The sequence below is a fragment of the Oncorhynchus nerka genome, linkage group LG24 (genome assembly GCF_034236695.1).
Source record: "Oncorhynchus nerka isolate Pitt River linkage group LG24, Oner_Uvic_2.0, whole genome shotgun sequence".
NCBI lineage: Eukaryota > Metazoa > Chordata > Actinopteri > Salmoniformes > Salmonidae > Oncorhynchus > Oncorhynchus nerka.
The window spans coordinates 23,865,882-23,885,663 of NC_088419.1; the positions used below are offsets into that span (position 1 = coordinate 23,865,882).

General features: G+C 44.9%; 1 pseudogene; it reads left to right on the forward strand.

Annotated features, from left to right (window-relative positions):
- The window catches only part of LOC115107469 (laminin subunit alpha-2-like), a 151,068-nt pseudogene that overhangs the window by 11,369 nt on the left and 119,917 nt on the right, over window positions 1-19,782 (forward strand).

Consider the following 19,782-nt stretch of genomic DNA (forward strand, 5'->3'; position numbering starts at 1 on the left):
TACTTTTATTTATCCTTTATTTAACTAGGCAAGTCAGATTCTTATTTACAATGACAGCATATCCTGGCCAAATCCTAACCCGGATGACGCTGGGGTGCCCTATGGGACTCCCAATCAAGATTGGTTGTGATACATCCCGGAATCGAACAAGGGTCTGTAGTGACGCCTCTAGATGCAATGCCTTAGACCGCTGCGCCACTCGGGAGCTACAGGGACTCATTTTTAAAGTAGATATGATTATGTTTGTTGAACACTTCAAATTGCAATCCAATTTCAATTCAAATGCACAACATAAAACGTTGATTCCATTTAACTATAATATATTAGATTCAACCATGGCCCACATGAAATAAGACCACCAGCACATTTATTCACTTGCTTCAATAGACATGTATGGAAGCCATTTGCTGCTAACATTTGATTGCCAGCTACATTAGTATTTAAGTGCTGTGGTGGTTTAATTAAATTACATCAGTCAGCTTTGAAGTCACTCACCAGCTTCTCACAATGAAATGTACATTTCATGATTTAAGTTGTGATCAACAAAGCTGCCTTAACATTATACATTTTGTTTACAAGTTAGGCATACAGTCTAGTCACATGACACATTTTATTTCCTGGTGTGCTGGTTTCCATATTTGTTTTCATTGAGGATTTGGATAAAGAAAGCCTACCTCACACAAATAAATATACACACATCAACACACGCTCACTATACAAACAGCAACATTGCCTTGATCAGCTGTGTATCGGAGCAACTCCTTTTAATTGTGAGAACTGATTGCACAGTCTGCTCCCACTGACAGTAATGAAGCAGTACAGTCAGTACCCCCCCCACCCCCCACCCCGCATCCCCACCCCGCACCCCCAGCTCTGCTCAGACAATCAGGAGCTCCTGTCAGGCGGCTCCTTTTAGATAGTGACAGAAAGCGTAAAGCGTGATCACAGCGAAATCCTAATGAGTCGTAGGAGGGTGTCAAAGCATCGCAGATCTTATATTGAAATGTCACTCTCTCCGACTTCTTCAAAAACAACCAAGCTAACCACACAGCCTTAATTAGCAACCAGACACGGTTAACCCTTCATAGCTGCAAGCAAATCACTTTTTTTCTTACTAGGTCCATTAATAATGTATTTTATTCTTACCACAGCAATGGAGTGCTGTAAATGTTGTTATGGGGCTGTTTTATGGATTTGCTGAGTAGAGATTGAATTCAGTATTTGTTAAATATGTGTAGGAAAATTTGAATAGAGGTCACTAAAGAGCTCCCTTTTCCTGTATAACTTACTAAGAATCCATACCATTCGGTGCTTTGTCTCTCACAATTTGCACCTGGGGCATAGATCCACACCTCTCTGATCAATGGAAGGCCGAGTGCCGATGACCCCTCCCCGACCTTACTGAACTTCACCTCTGCACGCTACATCCGCCTACAGATCCAGCGAATCAGAACCCTCAACGCCAACCTCATGACACTGGCCTTAAACGATCCCTGCGATGTCGACCCAATAAGAACGAAGCAACGTGTTGATGACCACACATCACGATCACTTTCATATAGAATCATGTATTCCATCTGTGAGCCGCTAGTTTATTCCTTTCTACCCAGCACCATTGGTGAAATGGCCATGGCGGCATGTTGATTACATTGCGCTCACCAGACAGATGGGTCTTAATTAAAAATGTCTATAATTAAGAAATCTGTTCCTTTCTGAGCAACATCCACCTCATCATGTGTTGACTTTGGCCTACACAATCAGTCACCCAGTGAGCTCCTGTGTGACACATAATTACCGGACAGATTGCAGGGCTTATATTGAGCTAGGAATTTATCATTTACAAAATACTGTTCAATTTAGTCATACCAAAGGGACATAAATTATGAAATTGTGGATAAAATTATCTCTCACTCTCTCAGAAATAAACACGGAATACCAATGAGTGTCTTTGAATAAACTAGACTGTGCTGTAGCTTTGTAGAAGTAGCCAGTATATGATAGAAATATTAATGCCAGTGATCTCCATTTTTCTCAACTTGTTTCTTTTTTGTTTGTATTTCCAGTATTACTATCAAAGACAGTTGGAGGGATGTGTAGCTCCTATGATCATGCTAAAGCCTGTCCCCTGAACAACCAGACCGAGGTATGTCAGTCAACCTACATTCTCTATGGCCCCTTCTCTACATTGTAATCATACAGTGAGCTAGATTTTCTCTCCATGGGCACAGTTCATGTACCGTTTGATAGTAATATCAAAGAGAAACACAATACTTCTTAACCTGGAGCCCTCGTGTGAAGTGTGCTCCAGTTGTCTCTTGGGTGAAAAGATCTGAGTCTTTCCTTCAGTGACGATGACACTGTAACATGGCGTCATTTGATTCCCTGTCATGAATTTCAGTTGTGAGTGTGACCACAACACGTGTGGGGAGAGCTGTGACCCCTGTTGCCCCAGCTACAAGCAGAAACCCTGGATGGCTGGGACCTTCCTAACTCATCACAACTGTGAGAGTAAGACCACACAGTGATAAACTTAAGCATTAAGGCCCGAGGGGGTGTGGTATATGGCCAATATACCACAGCTAAGGGCTGTTCTCGATACAGGCCTTAGCTGTGGTAAATTGGCCATATACCACAAACCCCTGAGGTGCCTTATTGCTATTATAAACAGGTTTCCAACCTAATTAGAGCAGTAGAAATACATGTTTGTCATAGCCGTGGTATATGCCAGACCTGTGCTGATGGCTACTACAGAACCACTGGGGTATGTACTGGTACTGTTGATCCCAGTTGACTAGGATCCAAGCAATGACTGAAGTGCATATTAGTGAATACTAAATAGCAATCTCACTATAGCTTTGTATCGTGACAAGGGTTAAGAGTTTTTCCTGGCCTGAGTCTCCTGCTCCCCTGTTCCCTCCAGGTGAGTCTAGAGACCTTAGACCCGTGTCAGCCCAGCTCATGTGACCCAGCAGGCTCTCCAGCATGTGTCCCAGACCAGTCCCCGATCAGTCCCAGGCTGAAGGAGGTAGGCTACTACTTAACCACCCACCACAGTTCTCCTCTCTACGCTGATCTAGCTGCCATATGTTTATTGCTGAAGCCTCCCCCCGTCTGGTCCCACAGACCTCACGGCTGGATCCTGCCACTGTGAGCAGGGTTACGGGGGACAGCAGTGTGACAGGTGTGCTTTCGGCTACAGTGGCTACCCCAACTGTGTCCGCTGTAACTGCAGTCTAGATGGAAGCCTAAACAAGGACCCCTGCCAGAGCTGCCCTGTGTCTGCAAGGTAGGCCACTCTCTCCTCCTCCACCCCCATCTCTCTGGCATTAGGGCAAAAGTCCATCCTCCACCCTCTCTCCTCTGACTTCACTCCTCTGTTACCCGGAAACCGATGAGTGGTCAAGGAAATGTCAATTTGTTAGTAGGCGAACGGAACAGTGTCTTCCCCTCCACGATAGCCACCTTTCATCGAGGATAGTCTTCCGTATCCTACTTGAGTCCCTCGTGAAAGAGTTTTAAAAATATGCCACACCCCATTTGAATCAGCTTTTGTTTTGTCTGAGGAAAAAGCATGCACATGTTTAAAAACAATAATAATCATCCCTTCTTCCTATCCTCCCACACCACCAGAACCAATCCATTCAGTGTCAGGGGTGGACACATCAGCTCGATGCTTTATGCCTTCGTAGGGCCAACAGCTCAGAGTCCCCTCAAGTTCTTCTCACTAATTGCTCCAGCATATAATTTGACTTATCATTTTGTGTTCAAGTTAGCCGGCTACTTCCTCCACTGCTATTGTGCACACTCATGTCATACACATGTCATACCCTGGGCAAGTTTCACTCTTTCACTAGCCAATTATACCATCTCACTGCAGGGATGTCAAGGAGCACCGGTGAACTTTGCTCTCTATTGGTCTAATTATTGAGCTGGGGGGAGGATGTGCAGTCAAATATTGCATTTCGTTGTGTCTCCAGCTGAGTCAGATGCTACTGAAACTTTTCTCCCACTTAATGAGAGAGAGAGAGAGAGAGAGAGAGAGAGAGAGTAATAGGAAGGGTGTGGGTCCAGGACTAGAGCAGAAACTCTGGAGTGGGTGAGTGTCAATGCTGACATCACCAGGGGGTGAGCCTACCCCCAAACGTGCACGTTGCTCATCACCCCAGAGCATCTGCACAACCACTCCCACCTGAGGAAGCAGACAGTAGGGATGTTTGCCAAGACTCTGAAGGACTTGGTAGACAAACACCCCATGCCGCACTGGACAGAGGACCACCCAGAGACCCCTACCAGACCACTGAACCACCAAAGACCCACAGGCCCCCTCAAGGCCCCACCCAGCCTACTACCCCAGACCACCACCTCTACCAGACCAGAGAGGATGCCCCCCCGTCCCAGACCTGGCCCTCCTCCACTCCACAGGGCCCAACAGCAGGACCAGCGCAGAGGACCACAGGGCCCAACACAGAGGTCGTCAGAGGACAGGAGAACCCTGTAGGATTAAGTTAGATTAAACAGCTCCTCCAATACATCTGCACTAAACACGCACACACACACGGGCCCATGCATGCACACACACACACGGGCCCATGCATGCACGCACACACACACACACACACACACACACACACACACACACACACACACACACACACACACACACACACACACACACACACACACACACACACACACACACACACACACACACACACACACACACACGGGCCCATGCATGCACACACACACACACACCTATTGTACTAAAGGTTTATAGGAATATACAGTATAGAGAGAGAGAGAGAGAGAGAGAGAACAGTTTTTTGTTGTTGCTTTTATCCTGTTTATCTCACTCTTAACAACTTAATAGTTAGTAGTTACTGTATTTCTGACTGTGCTATTCTTTCTTTTTGCAACTTGAAATCACTATCAGTTAGCATGTGGAACATTCAGGGCCTAAACTCATCACCCTTTAGACTGAAGAGTTTAGCACTGGAGTTCAACAAAAATCTTAAAGATGTTGACATCATCATTCTGCAGGAGACATGGTGTAAGGCAGACATTCTTATTCACTGTCCCACAGGCGACAAAGAGGTAATTGTGCCCTCACAGAAACACAGCTCTGTCATAGAGGCAGAGACTCTGGAGGATTGATCATTTGGTACAAATCCGAACTACAAAATCTAATTGATCCCCTCAAAATGGTTAAATATCACATTTGGTTAAAAAAAAATTAAAAACTTGTAATGACAGAATAAGATGTGTTCCTTTGCGCAATATATATCCCCCCTTCAGAATCACCATATTACTCAGAGGAGATCTTCCCCACCCTTGAGGAAGAGACGTGCCTTTTCCAGGCCCAGGGAAATGTTCTCATCTGCGGGGACACAAATGCGCGCACAGGAACACTACCTGATCTAACGACCACATGATGGGACAGCTTTATTACAGGCCTGTTTCTAACTGCTTTAATCTCCCCATAGAAACAACAGTGACAACACCATCAACAAAAACGGAAGGGATCTGTTGCAGCTCTGTTGAAGCCTGGGTCTGTACTTTGTCAACTGTAGGTTACTCTTACTCTCCTCTTGGCCACAGCACAGTGATTACATATGATTACAGACATTGACCCTTTCTCTCTCAGTTCACTCACCTCTGTCTGATCACAGCCAAATGACCTTGTTCCTCAAAAGAACAGACATGATAACAACCACACATTCACAGCCCAGTAAGCTGTACAACATCAGGAATTCATACAGATGGGCCCAAAACAGCACAGAAGAATACCAGAAAGCAACCGGTAACCAAAATATCCAAACGCTCTTAGATAACTTTTTGGATACCACATTCAGTAAGCTTTAAAGAAGGCATCAATCTAGCAGTAAAAACATCAACCATGTATTCAGGCAAACAGAAAAAGAAGCACAACTGAAATTGATTAAAAATATAATGGTGAATTATGCCTTCGTTACAGTGAGACTTTAAAACTCTATAAATGTACACTCAGAACCAACAAAATCACAGTACAACAGCAAGCAGCTGACACTAATTGAGGAGTCCATAAACACAAACAACTTCTGGCAAAACAATGGGGAAGTAATTCTGCTTTGAAAGTTGATTAACTTGTAACCTCACTTTTGAATGAATGGCCTTTGAATGTTTTGGTACCTACTGGAGAGCTCTTCTTTGTCTACACCTATTCAGCATTGTTCACACCCTCTTAAGCTTTACCACCCATCTCTTTAAGGGTTGATCTGAGCGTTCTGTCCTAACAACAGCAGTCAAGCACCCAAGCTAACTGGCTAACTTTGGCTAGCTACTTCCAGACAAAAATGAGAGAACAGCACACTGACCATTTTACTCGCCCTAGCAGAGCTGGTTAGGCTGTTTTTACGTTATCCAGATCGTTGGTGACTGCAACTGTGCTGCTGGCAACAATTTACTCTTATTTTGCCAACGTTTACTGACACCGGCCATATTCAACGGGTGTTGAGAGTTCCTCTGTGGAGATGAGAGAACCTTCCAGAAGGACAACTATCTCTGCAGCACTCCACCAATCAGGCCTTTATGGTAGAGTGGCCAAACGGAAGACACTCCTCAGTAAAAGGCACATGACAGCCCGCTTGGAGTTCACCAAAAGACACCTAAAGGACTGGGCCCATTGAAACAAGATTCTCTGGTCTGATGAAACGGAGATTGAACTCTGGCCTGAATGCCTAGCATCACATCTGGAGGAAATTTGGCACCATCCCTACGTTGAAGCATGGTGGTGGCAGCATCATGCTGTGGGGATGTTTTTCAGTGGCAGGGACTGGGAGACTAGTCAGGATCGAGTGAAAGATGAACGGAGCAAAGTACAGAGAGATCCTTGATGATAACTTACTCCAAACCACTCAGGACCCCAGACTGGGGTGAAGTTTTACCTTCCTTCAGGACAACGACCCTAACCACACAGCCAAGACAACACAGGACTGGTTTCGGGACAAGTCTCTGACAGTTCCTTGAGTGGCCCAGCCACAGCCAGGACTTGAAGCTGATCGAACCTCTCCAGAGATCTGAAAATAGCTGTGCAGCAACGCTCCCCATCTAACCTGACAGAGCTTGAGAGGATCTGCAGAGAAGAATGGGAGAAACTCCCCAAATACAGATGTGCTAAGCTTGTAGCATCGTACCCAAGAAGACTCGAGGCTATAATCACTGCGAAAGGTGCTTCAACAAAGTACTGAGTAAAGGGTCTGAATTCTTACGGTGCCAGCAGCATACCACCCTGCATCCCCCTGCATCCCACCAGGTTGGTCCTGGTTGGTCCCTGGATGGGAGACAAGATACTACTGGAGGTGGTGTTGGAGGGCCAGTAGGATGCATCTTTTCCTCTGGTCTAAATATCCCAAATCCCCAGGGCAATGATTGGGCATTGCCCTGTGTAGGGTGCTGTCTTTCGGATGGGATGTTAAATGAGTGTCCTGAATCTCTGTGGTCACTAAATATCCCATGGCACTTATTGTATGAATAGGGGTGTAAAGCCCAGTGTCCTGGATAAATTCCCAATCTGGCCCCCATGCCATCAGGGCCACCTAATCATCCCCAGCTTCCAATTGGCTCATTCATCCCCCTCCTCTCCCCTGTAACTATTCCCCAGGTTGTTGCTGTAAATGAGAATGTGTTCTCAGTCAACTTACCCAGTAAAATAAGGGTTAATAATAAAATAAACGTATTTAAATGTGATATTTCTGTTGTTTTTTAAATAAATTTGCAACAAAATATAAAAACCTGTCTTTGATTCGACATTATGGGGTATTGTGTGTAAATTGGTGAGGGGGAAGAAAACAATTCATTCAATTTTATAATAAGGTTGTAACATTACAAAATGTGCAAAAAGTCAAGGGGTCTGAATACTTCCCGAATGCACTGTATATATAGGGAGTACCAGTACCAGTACTTGTCTGCTAAATGAACAAGCCTGCAGCCAATGACATGGCGCATAGCCTGATGAAATACAGTAGGCCAAATCATATTCTGTTCTTCTTCTGAAAACAATAATCATATCATGTTCCTTTAGACCTGGCTAAAACAAATAATTGATTTATTATGATGGTGTGTATTAAATTGATTTCTGTGGCTGGGACTCCAAACAATCACGGATAATAAAGAGAAAGCCAAACACATCGCGGACACCGACACCTCATGCCCGGATCAGCTGAACACATTTGTCACCCGCTTCAAGGAAAATAACATTGAGCCGCCGAAGCGGGCCCCCTCCGCTCACGAGTTCTGTGTGCTCTCGTTCTCTGTGGCTGACATGATTAAGGAATTTATTAATTTAAGTGTGTTAACCCTCGTTAGGCCGCCGGCCCAGACGGCATCCCAAACCGTGTCCTCAGAACATGTGCATACCAGCTGGCTGGAGTGTTTACGGACATATTCAATCTCTCCCTATCCCAGTATGTTGTCTCCACTTGCATCAATATGTCCACCATTGTTCCTGTACCCAAGAAAGCAGAGGTAACTGAACTAAATTACTATTGCCCCGTAGCACTCACTTCTGTCATCATGAAGTGCTTTAAGAGGCTTGTAAAAAGCAGAGGTACAGGGGTGTGGGGGCCCCCTCCTGTACTGTTCACCCATGTTTACGTTGCCATGCACGTCTCCAACTCAATAATTAAGTGGTAGGCTTTGTAAGAATATGTCGAAGATAAATACACAACGCGGAGACAGAGTACGAGAGGTAAAGAGGAACGAGGGTCAATAGAGTACTAACGATCAATGGAAATTGTATTTTTTTTCTGTAATAGGGAATTATTGATTAATGGTTTAGAGTCATGGGAGGAATATTTCTTCTGAAATAGGATACTTGTTATTTGGCCATTGGCTAGTTTTATTGGAAGAAAGTCTAATTTGTCAACCACAGGCTAGGGCTGGGTTATAAAACTATATACTGTTTCTTTGTTCTGTGGCGAGAGAACCACTGGAGAGAATCACTGAGAGAGCATCACTGAGGACAGTGGAGAATGACCATCTACCTCCCTTTATGATTTGTCCTCTTCAAATAAACCTATTCTCCTCCCCTGATTTGCTTTGGGGTTTGTGTTTTTGAAGAGTAACATAAATTGCTAACATTTGGTGCCGTGACCCGAAAACATATCAACTGTGTGTTTATCCAGAATTAAGAGAGAAGGCTGAGTGCAACCCACAAGGGAGTCAACTCTTAATCTCCTGATTGATGGCATAATTGCTGGGTGAGTCTAGACCAATATAATTTTAAAAGAACCAAATCAGGTTAAAATAGGTGCATGCAATGAGTGATATGTATCTGTGATGTATAAGTCCTTTGTTCTATTACAGACTTCCTTTGTTCTCCATGAAAATGTTTGAGGCCTTTGTCTTTGTTCTCTACTATAGGGGTTCAAGTCCTCTATTAAACGTTTGGAGGCCTTTGTCTTTGTTCTCTACTATAGGGGTTCAAGTCCTCTATTAAACGTTTGAGTCCTTTCTTTTTGTGGAACCTTCTTGTTGCATAGAAGTGAGTTGCTAGTTGAGTAGCGATTTTTACATGTGTGGTTAATGTAAGTCTTGAACAAGCTTCTTGAAGTGAACATATGTTCAATGGTAGCCATGCCCTACAGAGACAATTTGTGTTCCAGAAAAGGTTTGAGTCCTTAAAAGAGTAAAAATAATATATATATATATGTATACAGTGGGGAGAACAAGTATTTGATACACTGCCGATTCTGCAGGTTTTCCTACTTACAAAGCATGTAGAGTTCTGTAATTTTATCATGGGTACACTTCAACTCTGAGAGACGGAATCTAAAACAAAAATCCAGAAATCACATTGTATGATTTTTAAGAAAATTAATTAGCATTTTATTGAGAGCCGGAATTCTTACTGGTTGGTAGGTGATCAAATACTTATGTCATGCAATAAAATGCAAATGAATTACTTAAAAATCATACAATGTGATTTTCTGGATTTTTGTTTTAGATTCCTTCTCTCACAGTTGAAGTGTACCTATGATAAAAATTACAGACCTCTATGTGCTTTGTAAGTAGGAAAACCTGCAAAATCGGCAGAGTATCAAATACTTGTTCTCCCCACTGTATATATTGGGTTTAAATAAATAAGTTGAAGTCGGAAGTTTGCATACACCTTAGCCAAATACATTTAAACTCAGTTTTTCACAATTCCTGACATTTAATCCTAGTAAAAATTCCCTGTTTTAGGTCAGTTAGGATCACCACTTTATTTTAAGAATGTGAAATGTAGAATAAGAGTAGAGAGAATGATTTATTTCAGCTTTTATTTCTTTCATCACATTCGTAGTAGGTCAGAAGTTTACATACACTCAATTAGTATTTGGTAGCATTGCCTTTCAATTGTTTAACTTGGGTCAAACGATTCAGGTAGCCTTCCACAAGCTTCCCACAATAAGTTGGGTGAATGTTGTCCCAATCCTCCTGACAGAGCTGGTGTAACTGAGTCAGGTTTGTAGGCCTCCTTGCTCGCACACGCTTTTTCAGTTCATCCCACAAATGTTCTATAGGATGGAGGTCAGGGCTTTGTGATGGCCACTCCAATACCTTGCCTTTGTTGTCCTTAAGCCATTTTGCCACAACTTTGGAAGTATGCTTGGGGTCATTGTCTATTTGGAAGACCCATTTGCGATCAGGCTTTAACTTCCTGACTGATGTCTTGAGATGTTGCTTCAATATACCCAAATAATTTTCCGACCTCATGATGCCATCTATTTTGTGAAGTGCACCAGTCCCTCCTGCAGCAAAGCACCCCCACAACATGATGCTGCCACCCCCGTGCTTCACGGTTGGGATGGTGTTCTTCGGCTTGCAAGCCTCCCCCCTTTTCCTCCAAACATAACGATGGTCATTATGGCCAAACAGTTCTATCTTTGCTTCATCAGACCAGAGGACATTTCTCCAAGAAGTATGATCTTTGTCCCCATGTGCAGTTGCAAACCGTAGTCTGGCTTTTTATGGCGGTTTTGGAGCAGTTGCTTCTTCCTTGCTGAGCGGCCTTTCAGGTTATGTCGATATAAGACTTGTTTTACTGTGGATATAGATACTTTTGTACCTGTTTCCTCTTTGCTGTTGTTCTGGGATTGATTTACACTTTTCACACCAAAGTATGTTCATCTCTAGGAGACAAAAGGCGCCTCCTTCATTTACATTTACATTTAAGTCATTTAGCAGACGCTCTTATCCAGAGCGACTTACAAATTGGTGCATTCACCTTATGACATCCAGTGGAACAGTAGTGCATCTATACAATACAATACAATACAATACATTACAATACATTACAATACAATACATTACAATACATTACAATACAATACATTACAATACAATACAATACATTACAATACAATGCATTATAATACATTACAATACATTACATTACAATACATTACATTACAATACATTACAATACATTACAATACATTACAATACAATACAATACAATACATTACAATACATTACAATACAATACAATACATTACAATACAATGCATTACAATACATTACAATACAATACATTACAATACATTTACATTTAAGTCATTTAGCAGACGCTCTTATCCAGAGCGACTTACAAATTGGTGCGTTCACCTTAAGACATCCAGTGGAACAGCCACTTTACAATAGTGCATCTAAATCTTTTAAGGGGGGTGAGAAGGATTACTTTATCCTATCCTAGGTATTCCTGAAAGAGGTGGGGTTTCAGGTGTCTCCGGAAGGTGGTGATTGACTCCGCTGTCCTGGCGTCGTGAGGAGTTTGTTCCACCATTGGGGGCCAGAGCAGCGAACAGTTTTGACTGGGCTGCGCGGGAACTGTACTTCCTCAGTGGTAGGGAGGCGAGCAGGCCAGAGGTGGATGAACGCAGTGCCCTTGTTTGGGTGTAGGGCCTGATCAGAGCCTGGAGGTACTGAGGTGCCGTTCCCCTCACAGCTCCGTAGGCAAGCACCATGGTCTTGTAGCGGATGCGAGCTTCAACTGGAAGCCAGTGGAGAGAGCGGAGGAGCGGGGTGACGTGAGAGAACTTGGGAAGGTTGAACACCAGACAGGCTGCGGCGTTCTGGATGAGTTGTAGGGGTTTAATGGCACAGGCAGGGAGCCCAGCCAACAGCGAGTTGCAGTAATCCAGACGGGAGATGACAAGTGCCTGGATTAGGACCTGCGCTGCTTCCTGTGTGAGGCAGGGTCGTACTCTGCGGATGTTGTAGAGCATGAACCTACAAGAACGGGCCACCGCCTTGATGTTAGTTGAGAACGACAGGGTGTTGTCCAGGATCACGCCAAGGTTCTTAGCACTCTGGGAGGAGGACACAATGGAGTTGTCAACCGTGATGGCGAGATCATGGAACAGGCAGTCCTTCCCCGGGAGGAAGAGCAGCTCCGTCTTGCCGAGGTTCAGCTTGAGGTGGTGATCCGTCATCCACACTGATATGTCTGCCAGACATGCAAGATGCGATTCGCCACCTGGTCATCAGAAGGGGGAAAGGAGAAGATTAATTGTGTGTCGTCTGCATAGCAATGATAGGAGAGACCATGTGAGGTTATGACAGAGCCAAGTGACTTGGTGTATAGCGAGAATAGGAGAGGGCCTAGAACAGAGCCCTGGGGGACGCCAGTGGTGAGAGCACGTGGTGAGGAGACAGATTCTCGCCACGCCACCTGGTAGGAGCGACCTGTCAGGTAGGACTTCCTTCCTGAGCTATATGACGGCTACGTGGTCCCATGGTGTTTATACTTGTGTACTATTGTTTGTACAGATGAACTTGGTACCTTCAGGCGTTTGGAAATTGCTCCAGACTTGTGGATGTCTACAAGTTTTTTTTCTGAGGTCTTGGCTGAATTCTTTCTAGTTCCCATGATGTCAAGCAAAGAGGCACAGAGTTTGAAGGTAGGCCTTGAAATACTGTCACGAATCCCGTTTCCTGAGTCTGTTTTTTGCCTGTGTTCTGTCCTGGAGTGTTTTTTCCGGCGTCCTGGAACGCACCCTGTCTGGTTGCCGGGCAATGTAGCCAGTTGGGAGTTCTGATTACCCGCAGCTGTATCCCATCAGCTATCTGCACACCTGGTCCTGATCATCATCTCTCCTCTTCATAAGCCCGGACCTGACATCCATTCCCTGCCGGATCGTTAGCCATGAACAGTATGTTGTGCCATAGTATCAGCCTCAAGTTGGATAGAATTTTTTTTAAAAAATTTTTACGTATTGCTTGCCTTAAACTTACCTCCGTTTGTTCTGTCTTCAGTTACTCACCCGGATCATTTACCCCATTCCCACCTGGTCGTCGGAAGATTCCGCTACCCCATTGGATCCACCTATTTACTCCCATCAACTCACCACCGCTGCCCGCTACGCCACCTGGATATATCTCCCCATTCACATTCACTTGTAAATAAATACTCACCTTCTTCCTACTCTCCTTGTCCTGGTCTGCTTCTGTGTTCGATTTTGAAAGAACGTGACAAATACATCCACAGGTACACCTCCAATTGACTCAAATTGTGTAAATTAGCCAATCAGAAGCTCCAAGCTGTTTAAAGGCACAGTCAACTTAGTGTATGTAAACTTCTGACCCACTGGAATTGTGATACATTGAATTATAAGTGAAATAATCTGTCTGTAAACAGTTGTTGGAAAAATGACTTGTGTCATGCACAAAGTAGATGTCCTAACCGACTTGCCAAAACTATAGTTTGTTAACAAGAAATTTGTGGAGTGGTTGAAAAACGAGTTTTGATGACTCCAACATAAGTGTATGTAAACTTCTGACTTCAACTGTAATAAACATGTGGAATTTACCCAAATACTGTATCTGAGTGGTATGTATGCAGACGGAGAGAGTCTCACTGAGGGCATCAAGCATCCATAAATCATACCTGCCCATGTTTAGTTAACGATTGAAATCTGACACAAGAAGTGTCGAGGTAGCAATTTTGCAAAGCTAATTTTGCCTTGCTCATCTCTGTTTGGCCTGATGAGTTTTAATGACTCCAACCTAAGTGTATGTAAACTTCTGACTTCAACTGTATATAATCATAGAGATATATATTATACAACTTTTGAAGTTAATATAATGCCATTCTTAAGTGAGAAAAACCACTCTGGAAAAAGGCGGCACAGCTCCTCCGGATGTGAGCATGAAAAATATTTTAAATTCACTGTCTACTGTTATGATGAACCATTTCAAAGTAGAGAAGTTTAGGCAAGAGATAATAAAGAAAAAAACTGAAAAAATACAGTAATGTCTAATTCCTTGACAAAGACACAATGGTCTTTAACTGTATTAGCCGAAGTAAGAAAACTGAATGAGAAATTCCTTCTGGAGAATCACGACAGGACATTGCAGAAAGATAAAGAAAGTTTGAAAGCTCTTGGTGTACAAATCAAAACGTTGAAAGAAGAGATTCAACAATTACAGGCAAGGGTCGTAAAACCAAACTTTACTCCAACATGTGGAGGACCCTTACCCTCAGGCTGAGTTGTGCAAGGATGATTGGGTTTCAAGCATCTGGATAGCACTGGCTGGCTTTGAGTCAATAGATACTGACCGCTGTGATGAACGATGTCTTAGGCCAATCAGAACACAGGCTGTAAATCACACATAAATCAGCATCTCCAAAACAGGTGGATGAATGGGTGAACACTTTGAAACATCCCAGAGAAGGGGGTATGAAAATGGACCATTTGAAGTGTTATAAGAAACTTTACAATTTACGTCCTTGATGGGTTACAGTTAATAGACTTGTTTTGAACATCAGTGAACAAGGTGTACTTGAAGAAAAGGTTTCTAGAGCTGTGGGTGGTGAAGAGAAAGACGTGGCCGATGGATGGAGAGCCATACATGTTTTCCTTAAGGGTCTGACCAATGCAACCACCAACTGGGGAGAGATAAGCAAATGTGTTCAAAAACCGAAATAAACCATTTGTTGAATTTGAAGAAAGATTTAGAGCAGAGGTGGTTAGACACAGTGGGTTACCTTACATGGAATGTCACGCCCTGACCTTAGATACTGTATCTCTGTTTTCTATATATTTTGTTTAGGTCAGGGTGTGACTAGGGTGGGTACTCTACGTTTTTGTATGTCTAGGGTTTTTTGTATGTCTAGGTTTTTTTGTATGTCTCGGGGTTTGTATGTCTAGGGGTTTTGTATGTCTATGTTGGCCTGATATGGTTCCCAATCAGAGACAGCTGTTTATCTTTGTCTCTGATTGGGGATCATATTTAGGCAGCCCTTTTTCCCACTTTCTGGTGTGGGATCTTGTCTACAGTTAGGTGCCTGTGTGCACACCAATAGCTTCACGTTTTGTTTGGTTGTTTGTTGTTTGTTGTTTCAGTGAGTTTAGATTTATTTTAAAAAATGTGGAACTCTATTCACGCTGCGCCTTGGTCTCATCATTACGACGAACATGACAGAAGATCCCACCACAAAAGGACCAGGCAGCGTGTACAGGAGGAGTGGACTTGGGAGGAGATTCTGGATGGTAAAGGACCCTGGACACAGGCTGGGGAGTATCGCCGTCCGAGGGAGGAGATTGAGGCAGCGAAAGCGAAACGGCGACGTTATGAGGAGTATTACCAACGAGGCAAGCACAAGAGGCAAAATATTTTTTTTTGGGGGGGGGGTCACTGGGAGATTGGCGGTTGGTGTCTCCAGTGCTCATTCATAGCCCGGTGCGCTCTATTCCAGCTCCCCGCATTTGCCGCGCTAGAGTGGGCATCCAGCCAGGATGGGTTGTACCGGCTCAGCGCTCCTGGTTTCCAGCGACGGTCCCCAATCCGGGGTCTCCAGTGACAGTCTCCAGTCTGGGGTCCCCAGTCCGGGGTCTCCAGCGACGGTCCCCAATCTGGGGTCCCCAGTCTGGGGTCTCCAGCAACGGTCCCCAGTCCAGGGCCTCCAGCAACGGTCCCCAGTCCGGTGCCTCCAGCAACGGTCCCCAGTCCGGTGCCTCCAGCAACGGTCGCCAGTCCTTGGCCTCCAGCGATGAGCTGCAGTCCAGAGTCTTCAGCGACGAGCTGCAGTCCAGATCCTCCAGAGGTGATTCCCAGTTCTGATCCTCCGGCGATGATCCACAGCCCGGTTCCTCCGACAACGATCCACGGTCCGGTTCCACAGAAGCGGAGGGATCAGTGTAGGGAGCGGGGACTGCGTCCAGAATCGGAGCTGCCACCGAGGGTAGATGCCCTCCCTTATAGGTTAAGGTTTGTGGCCGGGAGTCCGCACCTTTAGGGGGGGGGGGGAGTACTGTCACGCCCTGACCTTAGATATCTCTGCTTTCTATATATTTTGGTTAGGTCAGGGTGTGACTAGGGTGGTTCACGCTGCGCCTTGGTCTCATCATTACGACGAACGTGACATAGAAGATACAATCACTACTTTAGAGCTGATGGGTTTCACATTAGGGACAAAATGGGAAGGTCCTTATCATGTTTGCTTATAACAAGGTCAGCAGTAAAAGTCCAGGGAAAATCACGATGGATACATGTCACTCATTGCAAGGTTGCCTGGAGAATAAAGAACTGATTGATTAGCAATTTATAGTCTCTTCATTGACACAAACCCCAAAGCAAGGGGGAGGAAAATAGGTAAATTCGAAGAGGACAAATCATACAGGGAGGTAGATGGTCATTCTCCACTGTCCTCAGTGATGCTCCGCTCTTTAAATTATATTTCAAGCCCATAGTCCTTGGTAGCGGGTTGCGTCGGTGGCACTGTGTTATCCTCAAAGCAAAGAAGGTGTTTAGCTTGTCCGTAAGCAAGACGTTGGTGTCCGCAAAGTGGCTGCTTTTCCCTTTGTAGTCTGTGATTGTCTGTAGACCCTGCCACATACGTCTCGTGGCTGAGCCGATAAATTGCGACTCCACTTTGTCTATATACTTACCTTTTGCCGTGTTTGATTGCCTTACTGATGGAATAACTATCCTGTTTGTATTCGGCCATATTCCAAGTCACCTTGCCATGGTTAAATGCGATGGTTCGCAATTCACAGTTTCTGGTTAGGGTAGGTTTTAATAGTTACAGTGGGTACAATTCCTCCTATACACTTTATGATATACTCTGTCACCATATCAGTATATTTGCCTATTTTGTTCTTGGAGGTACCTGGCACATGTCCCAGTCCGCGTGATCAAAACAATCTTGAAGCATGGATTCCGATTGGTCAGACCAGCGTTGAATAGTCCTTAGCACGGGTACTTACTGTTTGATGTTCTGCCTATAGCAAGGGAGGAGCAAAATAGAGCAGATTTGCCAAAGGGAGGGCGGGGAGGGCCTTGTAGGCATCCTGGAAGTTGGAGTAGCAGTGGTTGAGTGTTTTAGCAGTATGAGTACTACAATCAATGTGTTGATAAACTTTGCTAATGTTTTCCTCAAATTTGCTTTGTAAAAATCTACAGCTACACTAAATGCGGCCTCAGGATATATGTGGTTTCCAGTTTGCATAAAGTTCAGTGAAGTTCTTTAAGATCTGGACTGGAAACTGTCGCCGGAAGCTCTGGACTGAGGAGGTGCACTGTAGGCCTGATGCTTGGTGCCGGTACAGGTGGCACCGGGCTCATGAAACGCACCTCAGGGCGAGTGCGGAGAGGAGACATAGAACGTACTGGACTGTGTAGGCACACTGGAGACCTAATGCATGGGACCGGTACAGTTGGCACTGGGCTGATGACACGCACCTCAGGGCGAGTGCGGAGAGGAGGAGTGAGAGGAGGCACAGGACTTACTGGACGGTTGAGGCGCACTGGATGCCTAATGAGTGGGACCGGTACCGGGCTGCGAAGAGCAGGAACAGGACGTACTGGACTATGGCGGTGCACTGGAGGCCTGGTGCGTGAGACCGGTACAGGTGGCACCGGGCTGATGACACGCACCTCAGGGCGAGTGCGGGGAAGAAGAACAGGATGGACCTGACTGGGGACACGCACTTGAGGGAGAGTGCAAGGAGCTGGCACAGGACGCACTGGGTTTTGAAGGTACACTGGTGACCTGGTGTGTATAGCCGGCATCAATTGTTCCGGAACTTTAACACGTTTCAGGACGAGTACGGAGAGCTGACTCAGGTGGCACCAAACTGACAACACGTTCCTTTATTCCAAATCCGTGCGTCCACCACCAACTCAACAACTCCCCCATTTCTCTCTCCTCCTAATTCTCCTTCTTCTCCCAGACTGGCTCTGGTTTACTCCTCGGCTCCGCCGACTGCTCCATGTGCCAATTGTTTGGGGGCGTGGGGGGGTTTCTGTGGCCTACCTCGTTGGTATAACTCCTCGTAAATAAGCCTTTCCACTTTTTTGCTGCCTCCTATTTCCTCCTTTGGACGGCGATACTCCCCAGCCTGCTTCCAGGGTCCGGCTCCATCCAGGATCTCCTCCCAGATCCCTTCCTCCTGACCACGCTGCTTGGTCCTTTGGTGGTGGGATCTTCTGTCACATTTGTCATATGAATGAGACCAAGGTGCAGCGTGAATAGAGTTCCACATATTTATTTAATAAATCGAAACTCGGTGAAACAAAAACCACAAACAACCAAACGAAACGTGAAGCTACTAGTGTGCACACAGGCACCTAACTGTAGACAAGATCTCACACCAGAAAGTGGGAAAAAGGGCTGCCTAAATATGATCCCCAATCAGAGACAACGATGAACAGCTGTCTCTGATTGGGAACCATATCAGGCCAACATATATATACAAAAACCCATAGACCTACAAAAACTCTAGACATACAAAAACCCTAGACATACAAAAAAACTGGAGTACCCACCCTAGTCACACCCTGACCTAACCAAAATATATAGAAAACAGAGATATCTAAGGTCAGGGCGTGACACTCGCGGCCCCACAGTTTGAGAACCACTGCAATAAAAGACTGACTATGACACATGAAGACACTATTTACGATACACAAACATGGGAAGAAAAAATGCAATCCATAGGGGATCTGAATTGGTCCTGTAATGGGTAATGCTTTCATGTCCTCTTTCTTTTCCCCAGGTGAGATAAAGTATCTAGCCACTCAAAGCTACAGAAACCTGGCTTTGGCTGTGTTGGCATGCAAAATGAATGTCCATTGCGATTTGTTGACAGAAGCTCAGGGATGATGGCATTTAAAAGTGTTGATTTTGCCAAGTGTTTATCTGTCAGTGCATGCAATGATTAATAATCTAAGATTCAACCAGAAAACAACCATCACCACCAGTTGTTACAGATTATGTTTCTTAGGAGAGTTTCTCTCAACGTGTGTTAGTCATACTTTATAAAATGTTAACGGCATCAGTTCAATGTTTTCACATTAGTTATTATTTTAATTGCTTTTATTTCTCTACTATGTGATATTGGGAGAGAGGGAACGTCTGTCCCAGGGGTGTGTGGGCTGTCACAGTGTGTGAGCGCCTGTATAGCACATCCTCCTCATCCAGATGCTCTGTGTGTGTGTGTGTGTGTGTGTGTGTGTGTGTGTGTGTGTGTGTGTGTGTGTGTGTGTGTGTGTGTGTGTGTGTGTGTGTGTGTGTGTGTGTACATCTTCCAGGAAAACGTGGCGGGGGAAAACTGTGACCACTGCAAGCTGGGTTTCCACCATCTCCTGGGTGAGCGTCTCCGCGGCTGCGAGAAGTACTACTGTTCCGGCATAGCTAGCAACTGCTCCGACTCCCACTGGACCTACAGTAATGTAAAAGACAACGCCAGGCCTCACTCTCTCATTTCCCCCCACTAACACAACTCATTAGTGCCTCCTGCCTGGTGTTGCGCGGCCTGC